Source organism: Hylobates moloch, unplaced genomic scaffold (assembly GCF_009828535.3).
Source record: "Hylobates moloch isolate HMO894 unplaced genomic scaffold, HMol_V3 SCAFFOLD_9, whole genome shotgun sequence".
Taxonomy (NCBI): domain Eukaryota; kingdom Metazoa; phylum Chordata; class Mammalia; order Primates; family Hylobatidae; genus Hylobates; species Hylobates moloch.
The window spans coordinates 6,570,170-6,596,218 of record NW_026652284.1 but is presented as its reverse complement, the minus strand read 5'-3'; the positions used below and the strand labels follow the sequence as shown (position 1 = coordinate 6,596,218).

General features: G+C 46.3%; 1 protein-coding gene and 1 non-coding gene across 17 annotated transcripts in view; both read right to left on the bottom strand.

Moving 5' to 3' along the window:
- Positions 1-26,049, bottom strand: part of CAMTA1 (calmodulin binding transcription activator 1) — a 975,709-nt gene that overhangs the window by 527,615 nt on the left and 422,045 nt on the right. The window lies entirely within an intron of this gene.
- LOC116814005 (U1 spliceosomal RNA) lies at positions 12,849-13,013 on the bottom strand. The gene has a single exon (XR_004371111.1). It is a non-coding gene; the product is annotated as a U1 spliceosomal RNA (small nuclear RNA).

Sequence of the window (26,049 nt, the reverse complement as noted above, 5' to 3'; positions counted from 1 at the left end):
CCTGTAATCCCAGCATTTTGGGAGGCCGAGATGAGCGGATCACCTGAGGTCAGAAGTTCAAGACCAGCCTGACCAACATGGTGAAACCCCACCTCCACCAAAAATACAAAAATTAGCCAGGCTTGGTGGTGGGCACTTGTAATCCCAGCTACTTGGGAGACTGAGACGGGAGAATTGCTTGAACCTGGGAGGCAGAGGTTGCAGTGAGCCGAGACGAGATCATGCCACTGCACTCCAGCCTGGGCAACAGAGTGAGACTCTTTAAAAAAAAAAAAAAAAAAAAAAACTCTCTCTCTCTCACACACACACACACATGCATACACAAACACACACATTAAGCCAGTATGTGATGAATGCTGGGGTCACGCGGTGCCTGCAACGGCCCCCTGAGCCAGGCTGCTTGGCTTCCCTGGACTCTCCTGCCATCCTCTTCCTCAGCCCTGGCCTGGACACCATCAGGCTATTTCCAAGCTTCAGGCCCACATCAAGGGGCCAGGAGGTTGCCTGGGCACATCCCCCAGGGGCCGCTTATCCTACTCAGGGAGGCAGCCACCGGGGCTCTCACTCCACGATCAGACTCGACTGCACCCTGAGTTGGGAGTCCCTCTTGCCATGTGACCCAATTGGCCTCCTTCCACCTTGGACGCAGCCATGGCTCCTATTTGCTGCCACACCCCCCGGGCTCCTGGGGGCTCCCTCTGTACACTGGTTCCCCCAGCCATGAGCATGGTGCTGAGTGACTCTGCGTTCAGGGAGAGAGAGGATCCCACTGTGTGCCCCCAACAGGACAGGCCTGAGGGCCTCAGCCACCCTCAGCCACCAGCTCCTAGAGACATTGTGTGCGCCAGTCCCTCATTCCTTGTCCCCAACTGGCGTGGCTCCCAGGAGCTGGGGCTGGGTCCAGGAGTCACCTTGGCTGCCCTGCCTGGCTGCTCTTCACCTGGGCCAACAAATAAGGATGCTTTCCCAGATCTCTCCGGCACGGGCTCCCAGGCTGAAGAGCCTGAGGGATAATCCTCCACCCTCCACCTCCTTCTTGGCTGAACAATGATTTTCTTCCACACCTAAGACAGCCAACTGCAGCCACTCTGCCAGGACTAACACTAGAATCAGAGGAATGGCTTTTGGTACAGACGATGGGCGATGAGGCAGAGAGATTCAGGAGGATGTTCCAGATGGCAGGAGATAAGCAGGTAAGGCGCTTTCCACAGAGCTTTGCGGGATGGTGGGTCAGCCCAGAGCAGCAGCCCAGTAGGACTCGGAGGCCAAGATCCAGAGCCCGCAGGAGCCCAAGAAAGCGGGGAGAGGGCGCAGGCTTAGAGCTGGGGGTTGCCAGTGCCCTCAAAGACTCTTTCTTCCTCCCCAGACCCCAGCCTCATTCCTGCTTCCCAGAGTTCTCTCGAATTGCCAAGGCCTTCTTTGGTTTATCAGGAGGGCGCTGGCAACCAAAAGCGTAGCTGTGGATCATTAAGCTACAATTTCAAACCTAGGCTTCAGGGCCGGGCCAGGAGCCAGGCCAGGCTGGGCTTTCCCCAGATGTGGCGGGGGGACACCCTAGGAACCGGCTTTCTGGGTGCTCCTGTCCTTCACAGGCCCACATACCTCAGCCCCTTCTCCAGCTGCTCAGAGCTCTTTGGGGTTAAAGCGCCCCAGGAACACTTCACCAGGGCCTTCAGGTCATTCCTTGGAGCTTCAGGGCCCAACCAGCCTCTCAAAACCCCAAGAAGAAACATCTGGATGTGAGTCATCATGAATAACAGGCCCTACTTTTCACCAATGGTCATCGGGGAGCCGTGGGACTATGTGGGCTATTTTCTTCTGTTTACCTATCTGTAGCTCAACTTCTCTATAATGAACACAAACTGTTTTATAACCAGAGGAAAAAGAAAGAAACATCCTCTGCCACTGAAGAATTGAGTTCTTCATGAAGGACACTGAAGCCCAACCCCTGCCCTCGGTGCTCCTGGCTCACGGGCTCACTCCCTCCAGACTGGCTCCTGCCTCCGCCCCACCCTCCCCTCCTCCTCTCCTTTCCCCTCTCCTCCTCCCCTCCCCTCCCCTCTTCCTCTCCTTCCTCCTCTCCTCCTCTCCTTCCCCCTCTCCTCCTCCCCTCCCCTCCTCCTCTCCTTCCCCATCTCCTCCTGTCCTTCCCCCTCTCCTCCTCCTCTCCTTCCCCCTCTCCTCCTCCCCTCCCCTCCTCCTGCCCTCCTCCCTCCTCTCCTCACCCTCCTCTCCCCCTTCACCCCCCTCCTCCTCCTCCAGTCCTCCCCTCCTCACTCCCCCACCTCCTCTCCCCTTCCTCTGGTTCACCCCTCCCCTCCCCTCCTCCTGCCCTCCTTCCTCCTCCCCTTCACACCCCCCTCCTCCCCTCCCCTCCTCTCACCCGCTCTCACCACTGCGCTTGGCCCTGCAACCCTGCCCAGTCCATTGTCCTGGCCTTCAGCTGCCTCATGGTCCAGCCCTGCAACACTTCGCCATCTGCCCTCACTTTCCCAGCTCCCTGGGAACAGGGGTGCATTTGACAACCTCAACAAATCTGGGAAATAGCCCACGGCGCCAGGGCAAAGCTGTGCAGAAGGCCCAGGGAGGATGGAAGGACAGCAACCCCCATCCCCCAGAGCTCTCTCAGCCCCCTCTGCTCTCACCTCCGCTCTCCCTCCTCTGCCCCAGGCCCTGCTTTCCCTGGGGTGGCCTCATCATCTCCTCCTGGACTCTGTGGGGCTGCCCTCTGGGCTCCCCTCCACCTGCTCCAGGGAGATGCCCAACCTGACGCACACACTTTCTGTGCTGCTGTGAAGGGAATTCCTGGGCTGTGTGCAGAGCCCTCCCCCTGGGCTCAGCCTGCTCTGTGGCCCCTTCCCATGCATCCTTAAGCCCCCTGACCCAAACCCATCCCCCTCCAGCAGCACAATGTGCCCTACGGCCTTGGTGTCACAGCACACACTGTCACCTTAGTCCAAAGTGCTCCGAGGCAGCTGTGAATCATGAAGCTCCTATTTCAAACCCAGAGCTTCATCCCCTGGCCAAAGTCCAACATCCTGGTTGGTTCCTCAAGGCCAATCCCGAATGCCACTGCCTCCTGCTCCGCTGGCGGGTCCTCGCCCCTCCTGTGCCGCAACGCCATCCCCAGTCCGAGGCCCCTGTAGGTGCCCTTGCTTCATTACGGTTTGCTCCACATGGCTGAAAACCCTTGGGAGAGCCACAGCCCTTTATCCTGGAGTCCTCTGTAGATCTAGAAGAGTCTCCAAAAGTATCTCCAGTGTGTTCCTAACTGGGGCTGGGAACAGAGACCGCAGGGCCCTCCTGGAACCCTGGTGAGAGCCGGCACCTGCTGAGCATGAAGTGAGAGTCAGGAGCTATGCCGACGGCTCACATGCACGAGCCCCACTTGACTCTTGCCATGAACCTGTGGAGCGGGCAGCACAATCATTCCTCTTCACAGGCAAAGCCACCAAGGCTCAGAGGGGATCGACGGTTTGCCCAAGTCCACACAGCAATTGTGGTGACACCATCATTCCCCGGTACAGAGGCCCGACTCCAGGCATGATTTGACCCCTGTCCTCTGCTGCCTTCCTCAGAAGATGGTTGAAATGTGCACATCAGACCATCAGAGAGCTGGGACTGGGTCCAGCCCAGCTTGAGCCCTACCAGAGGAGGCTTTCTGGGTGGCTTAAATATCCGTCAGCACTAATCTCCCCAAGTCTAATGAGCATACTCTACACTTCCCGGTTGGAAACACAGAGCCCAGAGTGTTTTTATTTTTATTTATTTATTTTTTTGAGACGAAGTCTCGCTCTGTCACCCAGGCTGGAGTGCAGCGGCGCGATCTCAGCTCACTGCAAGCTCCGCCTCCCGGGTTCACGCCATTCTTCTGCCTCAGCCTCCTGAGTAGCTGGAATTACAGGTGCCCGTCACCACACCCGGCTAATTTTTTGTATTTTTAGTAGAGATGGGGTTTTACCATGTTAGCCAGGATGGTCTCAATCTCCTGACCTCATGATCCGCCCGCCTCAGCTTCCCAAAGTGCTGGGATTACAGGCGTGAACCACCACACCCGGCCGAGTCCAGAGTTCTTGAAGAGCTCTCAACACCACCCTCGATTTGTAGGGCTGCCTGATCACAGGACTGCATCTCTGGATTTCGATAACTGTACGTGAATTGAGCGGAAGGTGTTTTGGTCAGTGGAGACCTCTGTGCCTCCAGAGGTCATAAATCAGAGCCCTGTGGTCTAACAGCCATGATGTTCCCCTAATCATGTTACTGCAATATTAATAAGGCTGTTTAATGCAACCAGTTCCTTCTAAATTGTCACATAAAAATTTGGTAAATGTCAGACATATCATTTAATAGAAAATGATGTTTTACGGCCAGGGGAACTAGGTGGCTGAGAGGATGAGTGCAAAGCCTGGTGACGACCTTTGGCAGGTTTGAGGGACAAAGTGCTGCCAGCCTGGGGCTCCCGCCTCAGCCCTTCTTTCTTGCAGTCAGCAGCCACCCCGAGTCCCCGTGTGCAGGGCCCTGGGTAAGGTGTCCTGGGGAGGGGAGGGGCTAGAAGAAACAGCCCTTCCTGTCCTCATGCAGCGTACAGTACAATCCTGTTGCAGCAAGAGAGACTACCAGGTTTTCTCACTCACTGGTCACTCCTCAGGATGCCCCTTGTCATAAAAGATCATTACCCCCATTTTAGAAAACCCAGGCAGCCCGCAGGAACATTGGCCCACACAGGAGAAACTTGACGTTACAAAGGGATGAGTTCGGCTGGGAGCGATGGCTCTTGCCTGTAATCCCAGCAATCTGGGAGGCTGAGGCAGGTGGATCACCTGAGGTTGGGAGTTTGAGACCAGCCCGACCAACATGGAGAAACCCCGTCTCTACTAAAAATACAAAAAATTAGCTGGGTGTGGTGGCCCATGCCTGTAATCCCAGCTACTCGGGAGGCTGAGGCAGGAGAATCACTTGAACTCAGGAGGCAGACGTTGTGGTGAGCCAAGATCACACCATTGCACTCCAGCCTAGGCAACAAGAGCAAAAACTCCATCTCAAAAAACAAAAAACAAACAATAGAACAAAGGGATAAGTTCACAGAAGCAAAGTAGCATCCTGTAAACTACTTATAAATGGGGTTGGTGTCCTGTAAAAGGGGTTGGTCCCACTAATTTGGGTGGACAGGGGCACAGAGATGGACAGAGTGACATTCCCCACAGCCTAGTTGATGATAGGAAGAGTGTGGAAACCCCTTAAAAATGGCTTCAGTTGGCCGGGTGCGGTGGCTCACACCTGTAATCCCAGCACTTTGGGAGGCCGAGGCGGGCGGATCATGAGGTCAGGAGATTAAGATCATCCTGGCTAACACAGTGAAACCCCGTCTCTACTAAAAATACAAAAAAATTAGCCGGGCATGGTGGCAGGTGCCTGCAGTCCCAGCTACTGGGGACGCTGAGGCAGGAGAATGGTGTGAACCCGGGAGGCGGAGCTTGCAGTGAGCCGAGATCGTACCACTGCACTCCAGCCTGGGTGACAGTGCGAGACTCTGTCTCAAAAAAAAAAAAAAAAAAAAAAAAAAAGGCTTCAGTTAACTGCTTTGGTAAATGAATCACAGGATATTGATAGAATAGTACACAGTTATTAGAAAAAAATGTGCGTATCTGTATTTGTTAACATGGAAAGCACTCTGTGATTTAAAAAAAAAAAAATTGCAAAATGGAATGCATGGTGAGATCTCTTTCTATAGAATTCTTCACATACCCAGCACCTATATATCTATGTGTGCATAAGGAAAAGTCCAGAAGGATGGCGTTCTCTAAAACCTTGACCCCAGCTATCTCTGGGAAATGGGACTTCAGAGGACGTTTGTGAAGTTGGTTGCTTTTTGTTATATCTTTATGTGGTAAGAATGTTCTTCAATGAGCATGTTCTATCTTTGTCAGAGAGGAAAATGTTAATTTAAATGAAATTAAAGGACAGGGATTACAGCATGAACTCAGCAAGCATTCACGGGGCACCTGCCTTGCACCCAGTCCTAGGGATGTAAAGGTGATGAGACTCAGCCATTGCCTGGAACAGCCTGAAGGCGAGTGGAAATCACAAATAACAAGCAGATGGTTGTAATTCCATGAGAGGTAGGCAATAAGGGTGAGGTGGTGGGGCGGGAATTTGAGGGGGAGGCAGTGGGCTTTGTGTCACCCCCCTTTACTGCAATAAACCTTGGCCTGCATGCCTCCTAAAAGCGGGTTCTTTGGAGGCATGTGTTCGGTCTCAAAGAAAGTTCTCATTGAGCAGAGTTAAAAAGCCCCTTTTGGATCCTCAGGGGATGTGGGGACAACTGAACTCAAAGCCAGAGAAGGCAAGAAGCAAACGCCTACCTCAAGGGGCCGTGGACAGGCACTGGGCTGAACACGCCAGGCCATCCCACATCTGCCATCCTAGGACACCCCCAGAAGGGGGTGCTAGGATCCCAACCCCTGAGATGAGGAATCAGTGGCTCGGAAAGGTTTGCTGCTGGCAGGGACCCTGTAGGGGGTGAGCGGAGGAGCCGCACTGGAACAGGTGAGGGGATGTGTTTCCGTCACTCACCATCTTCCTGCAGGGAGACTAGACCCTGAACTTCTGAGCTGGAAATGCCACTGTCGAGGGAACTCTGAGCCAACCAGAAGTCTGTGATTATGTGCCCGTGACCTTCTCCAGAGAGGGACTGATGCAGGGAAGTGAAGCCCCGAAATCCTGCTAAATGTCTGAGCTTCCACCCATTTCTCTGGGGTAGCTGTCAACCCCACTGGCACATTGCACTGAGGTGCCGGCCTCGCCACTCTTGATGGGTTGTTGATGGACCCTCCCAGGTGTTCTCAGCAACACGCCACCCACACCCCCAGGAAAGGGAAGTTCCAAGCTCCAGAAATCCAATGCCTTAAACGAGTAATTCCCAGGGCCACTCGGAGAAAAGGCTCCCAGGATATTGTTGGTGGGGAGGGAAAGGGTGACAGTAGAGGTCTTTGTGGATAATAAAAGAGATCTGCTGGCCGGGCACGGTGGCTTACACCTGTAATCCCAACACTTTAGGAGGCCGAGGCGGGCAGATCACGCGGTCAGGAGATCGAGACCATCCTGGCTAACCACAGTGAAACCCCATCTCTACTAAAAAATACAAAAATTAGCCGGGCATGGTGGTGGGTGCCTGTAGTCCCGGCTACTCGGGAGGCTGAGGCAGGAGAATGGCATGAGCCTGGTAGGCAGAGCTTGCAGTGAGCTGAGATCATGTCACCACACTCCAACCTGGGCAAAAGAGTGAGACTCCATCTCAAAAAAAAAGATATCTGCCAAGATCAGTAAGAATTTGCCCCAGGCTGCAGTCCCCTGCCCAGCTGGCCCCTTAGAGCCCCTTCCTGACTCTTCCTAGCCTCTCCTCCGGCCTCCTCATCTTAGCCAAGGAGACACTGGATGATGGGGTCGAGGCGCTTTCTGCCATCCACTGGCTGTGGCAATGAGGATGCAGCTCATGTGTCCCGAGACTCATCAGGGCAGCAGCCCATGCAGGTGGCAGCACAGGAAGCTGAAGTGCGGTGGGCAGAGTGCCAAGGGACCATCCAGACAACATGGAGCAGCTACGGAGCAGGGCCCTGGGGAGCAGGGCAGGGAGGCACATCCACCAAACACTCCCACATCAAGAGCCCCAGGTGGGCTTTCATCAGGTCCCCACCGACCCTAGAGCCTTGCCCTTGGCAATCAATGACACCAGCGGGGAGGTGCAGGTGTCATGCCTCCAACCTGGGACGCTGCTTGAACAGGGATGGAATTCATGAGTTTTGTGCTCCTGTAAAAAAATGATGATGACATTTAAAAATAAAACCCGTACACAGCAGATTTCCTGAAAAATAATAATAATAACCTTAATTTTAGCAAGTGGAAAATAGTTTTAGAAAACTGTTTTGATCTTGGATCTTGTTGGGAACATGAAAACCTTCTCAGATTCAGCCAGCTGCTGGTTTTTCCACTTCCCTTTGGGTGGACGCTGAGCCATCCAGCTGCGGCGCCCTTGCCAACTGGGACGAGAGCCTGCAGAGCGGCGCAAATTTAGACCATCCAGTGGAAAGCTCACCAAGCGCCTCGGCCACTGGGCACAGCCTGACCTTGAGCAGCGATTATGTTTCCAGCCAAGCCTGCAGCCTCTCCTGCAGTAAAAGGAGACCGACAAGACCTAAGGCCTCCACCTGGCAGAGCATCATTCTCCCTCCCACCAGGTGAGGTCCAGGATGGCTTGAGCACTCTGGCTTTATGTAAAGGTGCTACAAACATTTAGGTGCCCCATCCTTTATACAACTGCACGTCATGTGGGTTTGTGGTAGTGATTATGATTAAGATTAGTCTGTGGTCATTACACACCCAGAAGATCTCTGGTCATCTGGGGTGATCGAGTTATTCAGGAATCTTCCATCTTGCCCTCTAACAACTGCAGGAAGATGGGATGATACCTTTGTTAAATTTCCCATAGGCCCCAAGGAAAACCTGAGAACTAATAAATACGTGTAAGTACATCTAATAAAATAAAATTTGAGATTAAAAGGAATCTCGCTTGCATATTCATGAACCACGTGGAAACTCAAATGAGCTCTTCTAAGCTCCTTATTCATGGTGAGTCAGAGATTTAACACATGCTGGGAAGATTGCTTAGCAAATATAAGCCTGGCAATGGCACATTCATCCATGAATTCATTGGACAAGTATTTATTAACTGTCCCTTTGCATTACTATTTATTTTGCATATTCATCCCTCTTCGCAAACCCAGGGCCTCATATAAATGACAGGCACTCACCTGTTGACAATGCTGGTGTTCTGAGGCCCTAGAAAGCACAACCCCTGGCCTCAGGTTGCTTATATCTGCTCGAGGAGGTAAGAGTCACTTCCTCCATGAAGCTTTCCTGACCCCACAGGACCCTGTTAGGTGACCCTAGTATGCATTTCTCAAGACTCTCCCTGTTAGCACCTACCTCCCATCACACACTCACACACACCTACACACATGCATGCATACACTCACACACATGCGCACACAATCACACATACACATACTCACATGCACATGCACCTGTTCCATTGTCTCTATCCTCTCCTGCACTAAGTTTAGAGCAGGCAGACACTGAATCTGCTTTGCTCACCCTAGCCTGACATACACATGTAGGAAACATTCAATACATCACTGGATGAATGAAGCAAGAAATGAATGGTTGGGTGGGTGGGTGGATGAACAGGTAAGTAAAGGCAAGGCAAAGGCCTAAGTTGTGGCCCAAGGAAAGATGTATGAGGGGTGGCCCGCAAGGACGGGAGGAACAAGAGTGTCGGTCATCAAGGGAAGAAGATCAGGAAAAAAAGGTTTGAGATCTTAAGGACAGTGAAGGCTTGGCATGGGGTGAGTTGGTATTTTCTGGTCACTTCTGTGCCACACAGGGTGCTGGGCACCTCATGAGCATTACCCCGGATCCTCACAGCTGCACCCGGGGCAGATATACCCACGTAGAAGAGGAAGCTAGGCTTAGCAGGATAAGCTGGCACCACTGCAGAGCTGGCACGCAGCAGAGCCAGGATTGGAGACCAAGTGGGCCTGACCCAAGCTCCCTCCATGAAGACCAATGGGCATCCTCTGGCCCAGGGACCGTTGCCATCAGGTGGGACTGTTGCCATCAGGAAAGAAGAGAGCGTGCTCCAGGAGGCAGCTCTGGGCAGTGCACAGGGATGAAACAATCAATATGGCGGCCGGGCCCCTTGGAACAAAGAGAAAGGGCTGGGGCTGTCTAGGGAGGACCCAGGACTCATGACCCGCTCCTGCCCACAGAAACATAACTCACTCTCCGCCTGAGCACAGCCACTATGTCATGGGGTGATGTGGAGCCAGGGAGGGAGGCAAGGACACGTTCCTAAATAATATCCTATTTTGTAGTCAGCAGTCAGGCAAGAGGAAGGGAGAAAGAGGAGGGCAGGAAGACAGCGAGATGCAGAAAGGATCGAGTGTTCCATGAGGATCACATCTCGGCCTCCCCGCAGGTGCGCTGAGACAGAAGACGCAGGTCCTCACAGCCAGAGGGGCTCAAGGAGCCGGCCCGGGCGATGTCTCATCACCCAGACGAGCACAGAAAAAGACAGGCTTGCAGGGTCCCACGGCCTGTCTGACACAATGCTCATGGGGTTTTCTCAAAAGCATCATCTATTTAGCTGATGGCCCCAAAGTGTTTCATTTAGCTGGAAATCGTGCTTGGTCCATTTCCCAGATCTCACTGACATTATGAGAAGCCGGCAAAATGCGTCTGGCAGCAGAGCAGTTCAGCAACCCATCACCTCGAGTCACAGTCCTGTCGCCCCTGTTTGGAAAGCAGACAGTTCAGACAACTTCTAGAAGGCAGAGTCACTGCTGCCTCCCAGGCAAGCGAGGACTACAGGAAGCCTGTGTGTGTGTTTGCGTTTGTGTGTGTGTGTGTGTGCGCGTGTGTGTGTGTATGCACCAGCTTGTGCACATGCCCTCTGAAGGAAGGCAAGGGTCACCCATGGCACAAGGCAGTCACCATTCTCCCTGACCATGGGATAAAACTTTGCCATTCCTTTATCTTATTTAATCCTCCCAATAGGCAGGAATCATTATCCCCAAACTATTTCTGAGAAAGCCAAAGCTTTGCCAGTTCACGTGGCCCTAGCCCCACAGCCAGCAAGGAGCAGGGCTGAGACTATGACTCAGCACTGTCTGAATCCAAAGGTCAGGCTCTCACTGAGACCCCAGTGTCCCCCACCCCATTCCACGGGCCTGGAGAGGTGTTTCACGATGCATTCACTGGTCTGCCTGGTACCATATAAAGAAGAATCACATCCCATCACCAAAGAAATTTGCAGAATTCTCAGTGAAACACAATGGAACAGGTTTGATTCTGGAGGAACTTCCTGGAGGCCTTCAAAGGCCAGTGCACGCTATGGAAACCCAAAAGCCAGAGCAATGGCTCTGCTCGTGAAAGCTCCCGAAGGCAAGACTCTGGGTGTGTTACCAACTCTCCGAGTCTCACACAGTCTCTGGCACAAGGTAGGCAAGTGCAATACTCATCAAGTGCATGAGTGAATGAATGATGAATGAATGAACAAGTAACTAAATGCCATGAATGACAGTTCTGTCTAAAGATTTAAAAAAATAAGAATAAGGTTCTGGGGAAAAGGCCCCAGCATCTCTGCTGTCATGGACTATTCCTGCTGCCTAAGCTGCTCTCATAGAACCCAGCCCTTCCTCCACCGCCTCCAGTGTTCCACAGGATGGGTTCTGAGAAAGCCGGGCCATTCATCTGTGCTGGTGCCGTGCCGGCCTTCAGCGCTTCCTGCCCTGGCTCTCCCACCTGGTGGGCTCTAGGAGGAATTCCCCGTGAGGGCACAGCAGAAGCTGACTGACAACCAGGTGGGAGGGAGACCTCTTGGGCCCAGCTGGAGGGCCCTAGGGAGCGGGAGGCAGGAGAGAGGACCTCAGTGACCCTGGAGATCACTCCCCATATGTCCTCATCCTCGACCATTTCCTCTCCATGTCCAGGCACTCATGGGAAGTTAAAACCCAAAATTGGGCCCGTGGTGCCAGGTCAGGGGACAGCAGGTGCCACCTGGGTGCCTGAGCACAATTCCTTTCTCCCTGTCCGACTCAGCCTAAGATTGGCTCTCATTTTGAAAATGCAGCTCAGATGTTGGCTGTGTCCCATTGGAGAAGCTGTCTGAGGCCTTAACACTCCTCTGGAGAGATCCAAAGCCACAGAGCCGAGGTGGTCCCTTTTTCTGGAACCCACAGAGAACAAGAGAAGACAGGGCGGCACTGTGGGGACACCAGGTGACAAGACTCAGCAGTGGTCTTGGAGGAGACAGAAGCTGTCTTCAGGGATCTGAACGCTCCCGGGAATGGGGTATCCACCCAGAGAAAAAATAGGCCAGGCCAGGATCCCTGAACCCACAGCAGGTGAGACTCAACCCAGTAGAAGGCGGGTTTGTAAATGGAACTTTCCCAGCGTGCCTGGCCTCTTTCCATTATTCCTCTGGGCCCAAAGTACAGACACTTTACAGGCTTTCCCTGTCCTTCGAGGGGGCCTGGGATTTCTCTACTATAATAATTCATAGGTGGTCTATTTCCAGAACAAAGATACTCCATGTATTCATCTCACAAACATTCTTGACCCCCTGCGATGAATCAGGCGTGGCGCATTCCCCAAGCCAGGCAGCGCTGAATCTGACTCTGGTTTTGGGCTTTGTATGAGAATGCTGTAAAAATATGGTTGGCTGGCATCTGAGTCAGCTCAGGCTTCCATAACAAAGTACCAGAGGCTGGGTGGCTTGAACAGGAGACATTTGTGTCTCACACGTCTGGAGACTGGAAGTCTGAGATCAAGATGCCAGCCGGTTCCATTCTTGGTGAGGGCTCCCTTCCTGGCCTACAGATGGCCACCTTCTTACTATGTCCTCACAAAGCAGGGACAGAGCTCTAGTATCTTCCTCTTCTTTTTTCTTTGTTTTGGTAGAGATGGGGTCTCCCTATGTTGCCCAGGCTGGTCTCAAACTCCCGACTTCAGGCAATCCTCCTGCCTCAGCCTCCCAAAATGCTGGGATTACAGGTGTGAGCCACCACACCAGGCCCCTCTTCCTCTTCTTATAAGGGCACTAACCCTATCATGGGGCCCCACCCTCACAACTTCACCTAAACCTAATTACCTCCCAAAGGCCCCATCCGCAAAGACTATCACACTGGGGTTAGGGCTTCAGCATATGGATTCTGGAGGAACACAGATATTCAGTCCATGGAATATGGTGAGTCTCCTTTTTTTTTTTTTTTTTTAAGAAAAAATTCAAACGTCAGGAGAGAGCACAGACACAGTCCCTCACTACCACAAATGAAGCAGTGAGTTTCCCACTTTTGGGGAAATCGCAAGGGTCAAAACATCTGGCATGCAATGGATAAGCCTGACCCTGGGAGAACCGCCTTCAGGATCCTGGTATATCTCCCCTGCCAGGTAAGCATGGCGGGTCCCTTCTTGATAGAGACCTACACGGATATACGCACGTAACAGCCACCAGATCACACTCACCCCTGGCAGCAGAATGGCAACGCTCCCTCCCATATGCCACAATAGTAAAAGGCTCGTTGAGTCCAACTCCATAAACACAGAAACGGAAAACACGCCAATATTTGGCTGAAGTGTCTATGAAAAAAGGGCTGGCTAAACAGATGCATGGTGTAAACAAGCTTACAGGGGAGATACTTAACCTTCATAAGAGAGCAGACCTTTTAAAGACATCCTCAAGATTTTTTTATGGTACAATTAACATGAAAAGATGATGTTGACAACAGGCTTGAGTTACTATTGTACTTGAAATTGATATAACTGCACACATCTCCTAAAATGCCACGTAAGGGACTTCCAGGTCGCCAAGGTAATGTTAGCCACAAAAACTCAAATCTCCCAAAGCATACTTCAAAAACCACACAGATCAACAAGAAGAACAAAAACAACCACACAAATCCCACACACCTTTCACACGACTGGAAAAGGACCCTCAACTCCTCCCGCCCCTCCCCCAAAAACCAGTCATAAAGAAACTGCACTTCGCTGCACTGACAGAAGAGGGAGCTCTTGAACTAAAAATCACACGAACCACTCAATGTGGCGATGTAAGCGGTCTTCATCTGTAGGAGACTATGAAAGAAGAAAAACTAAAATGAGAATATGACACTTACCCCAAAATCCCAACCATAAGGTGGAAGGGGAGGAACTGTGTCATAACACCACAAACTGAATTAAAAACCTCAACGATGCATTTGAAAAATATCCTCACCGCTTGTAAATGAAAAGATCAAATAACTTACTATAAGGGCAAGAGAGACAGTTGTCAGCCTTCCCAAAAACAACTTAGGAGGTGGGGCAAGGATGGAGAAGCAGTTTCATAAAACTCAAAGATTTTATATCTAGCGAAGCAGACCCTCAAAAATCAGAGGTACAAAATAAGAGTTTAAAATATGGAAGAATTGAGTGATGTGCCCACAGGCGCCTCTGAAGGAATCTTCTAGAAAATTAACTTTATCCAAGCAGGAGATGACTGGGGACTCTTTGGCAAAGGAACTTATGGGGAACATTTAATATATTTAATTATGGACCTAAATTAAGTGGGTAACTAAGGTTAGGAGAATCATACATAGATTATATATGTTTTGTCAACTACAAAATGATAGGAAACAAGAAAAGGAAAGACAAAACCAGAATAAGCTCAATGATGGTTGTATAAGCAACAGGTAGGAGTTAAGAGACTCCATTAACAACTGAAAGACCAAATGGTAAAAGTCAGTAAGAGACTAACAGGATTTTTAAAGGTAATGAGTACAAAGGTACCCATTAGACTAAAAATGAGAATTTCTTATATATAAAAAGAAATTAAATGAGTATAGAAAATGCATCATGTAGAAAGACAAGTACAGCAAGTAGAACATAATACACATTGCATTTATTACATAAGATATTATACATATTGGACATATAAATAAAAGTGAATGGGCTTACTTATGAAAATAAAAAAATTTTCAATTTGGCTTAAAAAGAAAGATCCAACTATATGTTATATATAAGAGGCATACTTTTTAAAAGAGTGTATTAGTCCATTCTCACACTGCTATAAAGAACTGCCTAAGACTGGGTAATTTATAAAAGGAAAGAGGTTCAACTGGCTCACAGTTCCACATGGCTGGAGAGGCCTCAGGAAACTTACAGTCATGGCAGAAGAGGATGCAAACACTTCCTTCTTCACATGGTGACAGGAGAGAGAAGTGCCGAGCAAAGGGGGAGAAGCCCCTTATAAAACCATCAGATCTCGTGAGAACTCACTATCATGAAAACAGTATGGGGGAAACGTTCCCCATGATTTAACTTTCTCCACCTGGTCCTGCCCTTGACACATGGGGATTATTACAATTCAAGGTGAGATTTGGGTGGGGACACAGAGCAGAACCGTATCAAAGAGATTCAGAAAGCCTAAAACTAAAAGGATGGCAAAGACATATGAGGCAAATGGAAATAATAAAACAAGTATTGCAATCTTGACATCAAAGTAGAATAAGTATAATTTAAGAAACAACATTATGACACCTTCTAATGCTAAAAATCACATTCCACAATAAAAATATAACCGTAATGAGTATTAGTGCACCAAACAAGACTACAACCACCTTTACAGGAGAGGAAATTGTAGGAAATATAGGCCAGGTTTGATGGCTCACATCCAGCAATTTGGGAGGCCAAGAATGGTGGATCACTTGAAGTCAGGAGTTCAAGACCAGCCTGGCCAACATGACAAAACCCTATCTCTACAAAAAACACAAAAATTAGCCAGGCGTGGTGGTGCCTGCCTGTAGTCTCAGCCATTTGGGAGGCTGAGGCACAAGGATTGCTTGAACCCAGGAAGCAGGGGTTGCAGTGAGCCAAGAATGCAACACTGCACTGCAGCCTGGGCGACAGCTCTGTGAAAGAATGAAAGAACGAAAGAACGGAAGGAAGGAAGGAAGGAAGGAAGGAAGGAAGGAAGGAAGGAAGGAAGGAAGGAGGGAGGGAGGGAGGGAGGGAGGGAGGGAGGGAAGGAAGGAAGGAAGGAAGGAAGGAAGGAAGGAAGGAAGCTAAACTTAATCAAAGAGTGAGAAAGCACAAATATTCCAAATAAGAATGGCAGGATACAGATGAAGGCTTATTATATAGCTACAGTTATCAAGACTGTGTGGTATTAGCAAAGGAATTGACACATAAACCAATAGAATAGAATAGAGAACCCAGAAAGAGACCTGCACAAATACACCCAACTGATTTTTGACAGAAATGCCAAAATTAATTCAAGATAGCTTTGTTGAAAGATAGCCTTTTCAACAATTGGTGCTAGAGTGATCAGACATCCACAGGCAAAAAAAAAAAAAAAAAAAACCTCCACCAAAGTCTTCTCCACATCTACAAAAACTAACTTGGAATGGACAATTGGCTTAAAACGTAGGAGAAAATTTGGAAACTAGGGCTAGGCAAAGGGTTCTTAAACTTAACACCTAAAGCACAACATATAAAAGGAAAAATGGGTAAAGTAGATTTCATGAAAATTAAAATCTTTGGGCCAGGCGCGGTGGCTCATGCCTGTAAATCCTAGCACTTTGGGAGGCAAAGGCGGGTGGATCACAAGGTCCAGAGATTGAGACCATCCTGGCTAACATGGTGAAACCCTGTCTCTACTAAAAACACAAAAAATTAGCCGGGAGTGGTGGTAGGCACCTATAGTCCCAACTACTTGGGAGGCTGAGGCAGGAGAATGGTGTGAACCCGGGAGGTGGAGGTTGCAGTGAGCTGAGATTGCACCACTGCACTCCAGCCTGGGTGACAGAGTGAAACTCCGTCTCAAAAAAAGAAAAAAAAAAATTAAAATCTTTGTTCTGTGGAAATGCAAATCAAAACCACAGTGAGATACCATCTCACACCAGTTAAAATGGGGATCATTAAAAAGTCAGGAAACAACAGGTGCTGGAGAGGATGTGGAGAAATAGGAACACTTTTACACTGTTGGTGGGACTGTAAACTAGATCAACCATTGTGGAAGTCAGTGTGGCGATTCCTCAGGGATCTAGAACTAGAATTACCATTTGACCCAGCCATCCCATTACTGGGTATATACCCAAAGGATTATAAAACATGCTGCTATAAAGACACATGCACATGTATGTTTATTGCGGCACTATTCACAACAGCAAAGACTTGGAACCAACCCAAATGTCCAACAATGATAGACTGGATTAAGAAAATGTGGCACATATACACCATGGAATACTATGCAGCCATAAAAAATGATGAGTTCATGTCCTTTGTAGGGACATGGATGAAGCTGGAAACCATCATTCTCAGCAAACTATTGCAAGGACAAAAAAACACCGCATGTTCTCACTCATAGGTGGGAACTGAACAATGAGAACACATAGACACAGGAAGGGGAACATCGCACACAGGGGCCTGTTGTGGGGTGGGGGGAGGGCGGAGGGATAGCATTAGGGGATATACCTAATGTTAAATGACGAGTTAACAGGTGCAGCACACCAACATGGCACATGTATACATATGTAACTAACCTGCACGTTGTGCACATGTACCGTAAAACTTAAAGTATAATAAAAAAAATTCAAAAAAAAGAAAAAATATTTGCTCTGTGAAGGACAGGATGCAAAAGAAGACACAAATTAGGAGAAAATATTTGCAAACCACCTATCAGACAAATGACTGGTATTTAAGAAATATAAAGAACCCCCAAAACTTAATAAAAAATAAAATAATACAATTAGAAAATGGACAAAGGACTCCAACAGGTAATTCACCAAAGAGAATATACAGATGGCAATAAATACATGCAAAGGTGTTCAACATCATTAGCCAATTAGAGAAATACAAATTTAAACCACAATTAGATAACATTACACACCTATCAGGAGAGCTAAAATAAAAAATAGTGACAACACCAAATGCTGATAAGGATGCGGAGAAATGGGGTCATCTGTACATTGCTGGTGGGAATATAAAGCACGGCTACTTTGAAAAGTGCTTTGGCAGATTCTTTAAAAGCTAAATATGTAGTTATCATACAACCCAGCAGCTGCATTCCTAGGCATTTATCTCAAAGAAATGAAAATCTGTGACCACACAAAAACCTGTACACAAATGTTTATAGACATTTTATGTGTAATTGCCAAGAACTAGAAACACCCAGATGTCCTTCAATGTATAAAGGGCTAAACAAACTGTAGCACATTCATTCTATGGTACATCACTCAGCAATAAAAAGAAATAAACTCTTAATAAATGCAACAATCTAGATGAATCGCGAGACAATTATGCTGAGTCAAAGTAGCCAATTCCAAAAGGTAATTTATTGTATGATTCCAATTATATAAGATTCTTGATATGATAAAAATTGTAGACATAGAGAACAGATTAGTGGTTGCAAAGAGTCAAAGAGGATGTAGGGGAGGGGAGGAAGTGGGTGTGGCTAAAAGGGCACCCCGGAGGTGAGGGACATGTTCTGTACCTTAATTGTGCCAACATCAAGTATCCTGGCTGTGATACTCTACTATAGTTTTCAAGATGTTACCATTGAGAAAAACGGCTCAAAGGGTGCATGGATCATCTCTCTGTATTAGTTCTTACAACTGCATGTGAATCAACAGTTGTCTTGAAATAGAAAGTTTAATTTAAAAAAATGCAATGTGCAAAGGAGTATTTATAGTAGCTGCCTTTTGTGTAAGAAGAAAAGGAGAAAATAAGAAAATGCCGGGGCCTGTTGTGGGGTGGGGGGAGGGGGGAGGGATAGCATTAGGAGATATACCTAATGTAAATGACGAGTTAATGGATGCAGCACACCAACATGGCACATGTATACATATGTAACAAACCTGCACGTTGTGCACATGTACCCTAAAACTTAAAGTATAATAAAAAAAAACATTTTAAGTGTTAACATCCTTTGAATGCATTGGACTTCAGAGAATAAACATTTTGTAAAAATAAAAAAATTAAAAAAAAGAAACTATACATGTCTCTGCTTATCTCAGCAAAGAAACACAAAACAGATAAGGCGGTAATAATGAGAGTGGTTACCCATGTGTGGGCAGGGATGGGGGCAGTGGCACGTCTCTGGATCTAACTTTTTTGCACAGTTTTGATTTTTATAAATATGTTAATGTTTTCCATCCTTAAAAAAAATCAACAAGGATGGGGAGAGACCCTAAAATACAACACAAGCAAAAAAACAAAAGAGCCTAACTGTATTTTATTTCCGAGAATAACATAACCAGAGAGAAAGCGGGTGGAGATTAACGCAAAAGGCTTATGAACACAGTATTTTGATTATATGCCCTCAGGCTAAAGAAAAAGGGCTATAAACAAATATTGAACTCTAGTTGGTAGGTTTGCTTTCTTCAGTAGTATAGGTTAATTCTTATTTCATTACTTTATATATATATTAGGATTTAGACAATAATATACTCAGGAAAATTTCTCCATGTTGGAAAAGAAAGTGCCATATATGGAAAGATGAAAGGCTAGGAGGAACCCTGTGATGTTGGACTAGAATTGGTATCATCACTAATGCATGGTTTTATACACATCCATGAATGCGGATGTTTATAAGTAGGTGTGGATATATATGTGTTTGTGTATCTATGAATGTATCCTCACGCATGCATTGCTTAGCTTCTTCTACTAAGGGAGAGAGTGTCTAGAAGCAATGGCATACCACTCGCAAGGCACATAGCTGGAATCCAGAAACCATTCTCTGCTGAAAGCAGCTGGGGCTCATTAGAGATTGAGCTAATCCCAGGGTTGGTGAGAGGAAGTGGAAGGCAACCTTGGGACATTTTGCGGGGCCAGAAAAAAGGAAGTGCTCAAAGAATGACGGGTACAACGAACCACTGATAACAACAACACGGATGAATCTCAAAATCACAATAATGAATGAAATCATCCTTATACAAAAGAATGTATATTGCACATGTTCCATTTAGATGAAGTGCTAGAACAAGTAAAGCTAATCTATGGTGAGAACAAAATCAGAACAGTGGTTGCTGCTGAAGATGATGGAGCAAGAACTGGTTAGAAAGAAACATGAAAGAACTTTCTGGACTGGCTGCAATGCTCTACAACTTGATAGGGGTCTGAGTCACACAGGTGCATCCACTGGTCAAAGCTTGTTCGATGGTACACTTACTATGTGTACCTTGCACTGTAAGTAAGTTTTGCTGAGTAAAAGAACTGTAAATAAATGTTAAAGTCGAGACACTATCGTGCCTGCCAAAGTGTTTATGGATGAAGTGTGCTGACATCTACAACTTACTTTGAAATGCAATTTAAACACAAGATGCATTGCTGGGTGGATAGCTGAATAGATCTATGATAAAGACAGCATAATAAAATGTTCATTAAAGAACCTAGGTGATAGGTACATGAGTGTTCATTGAAAAAAATCTGTTAACTTTCTCTCTGTTTGAAGTTTTTCATAATAAAATGTTGTGGAAAAATATGGGGATTTGTCAAAAGGACACAGTAGCCAAATTAAAAGGGCTTCCATTGGCCAAATCTGTGACAATATAACTACCAAAATAACTAGGTTATAAACCACTGGACAAATACATAACTCAATGAATGTAACTCAGTCAACATAATCTAGTCAATGTCACTCACTAAGATAGGAATCCATGAGTCCATATGAGTATAAATGAATCAATGAGTAAATAAATAAATGTAAGAAAGCAAAAAGCTTTCCAATTTGGTACAGAGTACTAAACAATAAATAAATTTAGAGAAAAATCACCATCTGGCATGCATTATAATAATTGATTCAGACAAGAATTATCAATGGATGCTAAATCAAGGGGTAAAAGTTTAATGAAATACAAGCTACTTACATAGACCTAAACTATTTTTCCATAAAATGCGAATTAATTATGAAGAGAATAAACAATAACTTTACACTGGAGAAACCTAGCACATACCATCCTAACCAATGATCTATGTTAACAATCCCATTAAAGGGGCAGGCAACCATGCACCTTCTAATACGATGCACTAAGAACAACCCAATGTCGCTTCTGTGGTGTTCCTGCCAAAATTGCATATCCCAGATCTGGTCGTAATGAAACATCTGACAAACCCCAACCAAAGGACAGTCTACAAAACAACTGGCCTGTATGCTGCAAAAATGACAAGGTCATGAAAGACAAAGAAAGACTGAAGAATTGATTGATGGCGATTACAGAGACATGGAAACTAAACATAACGTGAGATTCCGAATTGGATCCTAGAACAGATTATTGTTTTTATTATTGTATTTTGCTAATAAAGGATACTGTTGGTTGCAGGAATAAAGTCTACAGATTGGATAATGCTATTGCATTAGTACTATTTTCCTGACTTTGATCATTGCACTGGCTTATGCAAGAGGATGTCCTAGTTCTCAGGATATACACATTGAAGTGTTTAGGGTTAATGGGGCATCATGTCTGAAACTTACTTTCAAATGGTTCAGTCATGCACGTGCACACACACACAATGATAAGTCAGATATGATAAAATGTTAACATCGGGAATCTGGGTGAAGGGCATATGGGAATTCTTCATTTCATTCCTACGACTTTTCTGAAATCTTGAAATGACTTAAAAATAAAACATTAATAAAAAATTAAATGCTATATAATGTCAGAATTCTCTACTCTTTCCTGGTCCAAAATGGGGAGATTCTACTGACTCAGAAATCTCTAAGGATTAAGAACTTCTGTGGCCATTTGACACTCCCTGGAGTGTCAACATTCAAGGCAAACCAGGAGCTAACCAACCACTGCAACCCGTGGAGTAGGTAGGTGATGCTCTTGAGCTGAAGAACGAGGTTGTTTCATACATTACGCTGGCCAATTCCAGCAGATTGTTGCTGACAGAGCTCTGGGTTCTCTCAAAGAGAGTGCCAAGGAACAGACCTGACAGCTGCCTCCCCCTCCCAGTTCTGGAACCACCATCAAAGATGCAAGTAACAATCCAAGGGTGAGACTCCTTTTACTCACACAGCCTCAGATATGAATCAATCCCAAAGTGTTAATAGATCAACAGTTATCTCTAATACCAAATACAATTTGCATTTGAGATGACATCTGCAATATTTTAAAAGCCAACGTCTAAAACAACAAACTTGGCAGTTTTTCTGAGTAGCAATTAACACAGTGACTAATCCTATCAAGGAGACAGTAATTGGCATGGAGACATCCTTCTCACACCAGCGGCAGGTTGAAAAACTTAATCCTAACCTCTTTTTAACAGCGTAGACTCTAGAGCATCTCTGCGCATCAAGGAAACTAAAGCAATTATTAAGGACGAGGGTAATTACCCTACAGTTTCAACAACAACAACAAAAAATAGAAGTATTCAAACAACAATCACATAGGAGAAAGGGTGGGGGCTGGAATCATGGTTAAAGGCTATTTCGGTATCATGGCCAGACCAGGAATAGACTATGGTATCTCCACAGCCCCACCCAGGACAGAGTCAACTACAGCCCCATGCCAGCCAGTCTGCCCAGCAATGGTCACTCTGGCACACAGCTTTCTATACGAAGGGCTCAAGTGCTGATCTAGTCAAGTAGGAGGTCCCAAGGATTTGACATGTGAAACACTTAACACATAGGCTGGTCCCTTCGACATCATCAGAACCCACTATGTTTACTCTTGGCTCACACAGTCAAGTTATTCTCCCCAAGTATGATGCCTTTCCCCAGAATCTGTCCAAAGCCTTCCCATCCTTCAAGGCTCAGCTATGGTTCTAGGAAACAATCCCAACCCACGGCAGCCCTCAGTGAATATGGGCAATTTAAGTGCCTCTCCTCTGACCCACAAGAGCAAAACACAGAGGTGCACATATTGACTCATTGCTTCCTGTGGGCTGGCTTGATTTGCACCTTCAACAGAATCACATGGTTTTCAAGAGTCAAGCCCCTGCCCTATGCAGCTTTCACATCACCTAGCACAGGGATAGACAAACAGGTAAAATTCTGGCAACAATTCCACAGCATCTCAGATGCTCAACAAGGTACTCAACAGGGTAAAAGGAGAAAGAGGCTCTTGTGTGTGTGTGTGTGTGTGTGTGTGTGTGTGCATTTTGACTGACCTGATCATTGCAGAATTTTCAATGAAGTACGTGATATGTGTTTACCAAATGAACGAACAAATGAATGAATGAATGCACAATGAACAAACCAAAGAACAAACCAACTTTCATGAGCCCGGACCAGTTTGTTTGGAAGGTTAGCAAGTGTATCCAGTAAGGTCAAGGCTGTGGACAAGATGTCTGCACAAGCCAGCTGGCTTCTCCCAGAAAGCACTGCCTGACGTAAGCCTGGTCTACACCTGCAATGCTGCCCAGCTGCCTGGAGGGTGTGCTGTTGGCCACAAGAGGAGCAAGCATGGAGCGAGAGGCTTCCAGCTCGGAAGGGATGTGCTACCCTTTTATAAAGTAGATGACGTGGCACTTTATTGAGCATGGAAACTTCTCACCCATATGCTGTAACCAAACCTTAGTTATAACCCTGGTTTTGCTGGGCAGCAGAATGAGGGAATTGCTAATGGAGGAAATGCCTGGACCTGAGGTGAGTGGGCACTTAGCTTTCAAATGCCCAGGAGAGGTAGCAGGGCCCCAAACACTAAAGGAAGAGAAGAGCTCTTATTTCATGAAGACTGGAGAGATAAAGGCAGGTCTTGGATCCACAAGATACCAGGAGCTTGGAAGAGACCATACCATACGGAGAAGCACAGAGCCGGTGATTTGGTGATAAGAAATAAGGGAAGGGCACCTGCGTCAAGGCCACAACTGGACCAGCCACTGGCCTCATGACCCAGGATCCTGCAATGTACCCCTTTAGAAATAGGGTTGATCCTAGATCCACCCATTAGAGGTGGAACAGGGCTCCAAGGTCAACTTTCAGTTGTTGGTGATTGTATCAGTTGGAAAAATAGAGTGTATATTTTTAGGTGGTATATACATTTTTATCAGGATGAATTCAGCTTTTTAAAACAAGAAGAAAACACTCAATGACAGATTTTCCTCCTGAATTCGTAATATGATAGAAGAGATGTGTCCTTTTCTTTCCACATTCATTTTATACAGACCTCCCTGTCAGTGTCAGCAACCTGGCCCTTGACAGGCTCATTGGGTCTCACTGGTGTTATCCAGCAATATCATCTAATGTAAACATGTCTCCTCTTCCAAGCAGGTAGAAGCCCCAGGAGTTGGGGGAAACTGGGTCTTATTCATCACTAAGCCCTGTTCAGAGCCTAGTAAAGTGTCAGGTACAAGATGCTACTCAGTGGATGCTGATTGTTGATAATTATATAACAGATATAATGCAAGTAAGTCAGCAAAGAAATTCCTCTAGGAGGCCAGTACCAGGGCTAGACACTTCTCAGCTAATAAAGTGTTTAATTTTTACAGAAGTGTGTTTCCCTCTCAGGAGACTAGGAGAGCAGCGTTGCATTTCCCAACTCCTACCAGCAGCCACATGTTTCTGAATGAGAGGGGGGCACTTAGAGGAAGCAGGCTGGGGGTGGGGTGCACAATCCATGGAGACTGTGTCTGTGTGGGAAGCAGCATTTGGGCCGGAATTTGGAAATGCAAGGACTTAAGAACAGTCATGAAAAAGCATGCTTCTGTGCCATTTGCACTCCCTCAGACTGACAAAATGTAAGCATTGACAATAGCTAATGTTGGTAAAAATGTGAAGCAGCAGAGGCTCCCACATTACAGAAAGGAGTGAGAACAGAATTAATGCCTTTGGAAAACGACTTGACAAGTTCAACAAATGGGAAACAATCTAAATGTCCATCCAAATACAAATAGATAAATATCCTGTGATATATTTATACAATGGAATAGTACACAGCAGTGAAAATAAATAACAGAGTTACAAACATCCACAAAGATGAATCTCATGAAAATATACTGGAAAAAAACACATTTATAACTCGAACACACAAAAAAGGATTCAGTAAACTAGCAGAATATAAAACTGGCACTCAGAAATCAGTACTATAAAGAAACTCCCATGTATAATAGCAACAACAAAGATAAACTATTTAGGAATAAATTTATTCGGGTATGTGAAAAACCTCCATAAGAAAACCTTTTAAAACTAAATAACACAAAAGTATTCCTCAACAAATGGGAAGACATAAATTCTTCTTGGATGAGACAACTCAATATCATCACAATGCCAGTTCTCCCTAAATTAATTTATAAATGTAATACAATTTTATGGAGCTAGACAAATTGATACTATAGTTCATGTGGGAAAATTAACCTTCAAGAATAGCCAGGAACACAGAAAAGCCTCAATGGGAACATAAGCCCTACCAGACATTAAAAATACTACAAAGCCTTCATAATTAAAACAGTGTATCCTGGTGTATGAGTTGACAGAGAAGTGGAGTAGAAGAAGTCCAGATATGCTCCAACCACATTTGGAAATTCAGTATACGATAAAGGTGGCCTCTAAAATTACTGGAGAAAACAGATGCTTTTAAATAAATGCTGCTGGAACAACTGAATAACAATTTTGAAAAATTAAATCCATTATCTCTTACCAAGCACAAGAATGAATTCCAAACGAATCAAAGATTAAATGTAAGAAAAAAATGAAACCATACAAGTACTAGAAGAAAATTGGGTTAATTTCTTTTTGACCTGGATGTAGGAAGAGGTTTTCTTATTACGACTCAAAAATACACACAGTAAAAGAAAAGATGGATGAATAGGACTACACAGAAATAAAAAGTTTTTTCGCAGAAGACACATCTGATATTCAAAGACACAAAAAGGTTGAAAGTAAAAGCATGAAAATAAATATGTCATGCAAACACAAAGTTGGAGTGGTTATACCATGTCAGATACAATAGACTTTAAAAGAATGTTGCAAGAGATAGAAGGACATTTCATAAAAATAAAATGGTCAATCTATCAGGAAGATATAACAATTATAAACACAATGCACCTAGTAACAGAGCACCAAAATACATGAAGAAAAAAATGGATAGAAATGAAGATAAAGGTAGACCATTCAATAATAGTATTTGGAGGCCGGGCACGGTGGCTCACGCCTGTAATCTCAACACTTTGGGAGGCCGAGGTGGATGGATCACCTGAGGTCAGGAGTTCAAGATCAGCCTGACCAACTTAGTGAAACCCCGTCTCTACTAAAAATACAAAATTAGCCAGGCATGGTGGCACATGCCTGTAATCCTAGCTACTTGGGAGGTAAGGCAGGAGAATCGCTTGAACACAGGAGGCAGAGGTCGCAGTGAGCTGAGAGCACGGCATTGCAATCCAGCCTGGGCAACAAGAGTGAAACTCTGGGCTGGGCGTGGTGGTTCACGCCTGTAATCCCAGCATTTTGGGAGGCTGAGGCGGGTGGATCATGAGGTCAGGAGATCAAGACCATCCTGGCTAACATGGTGAAACCCCGTC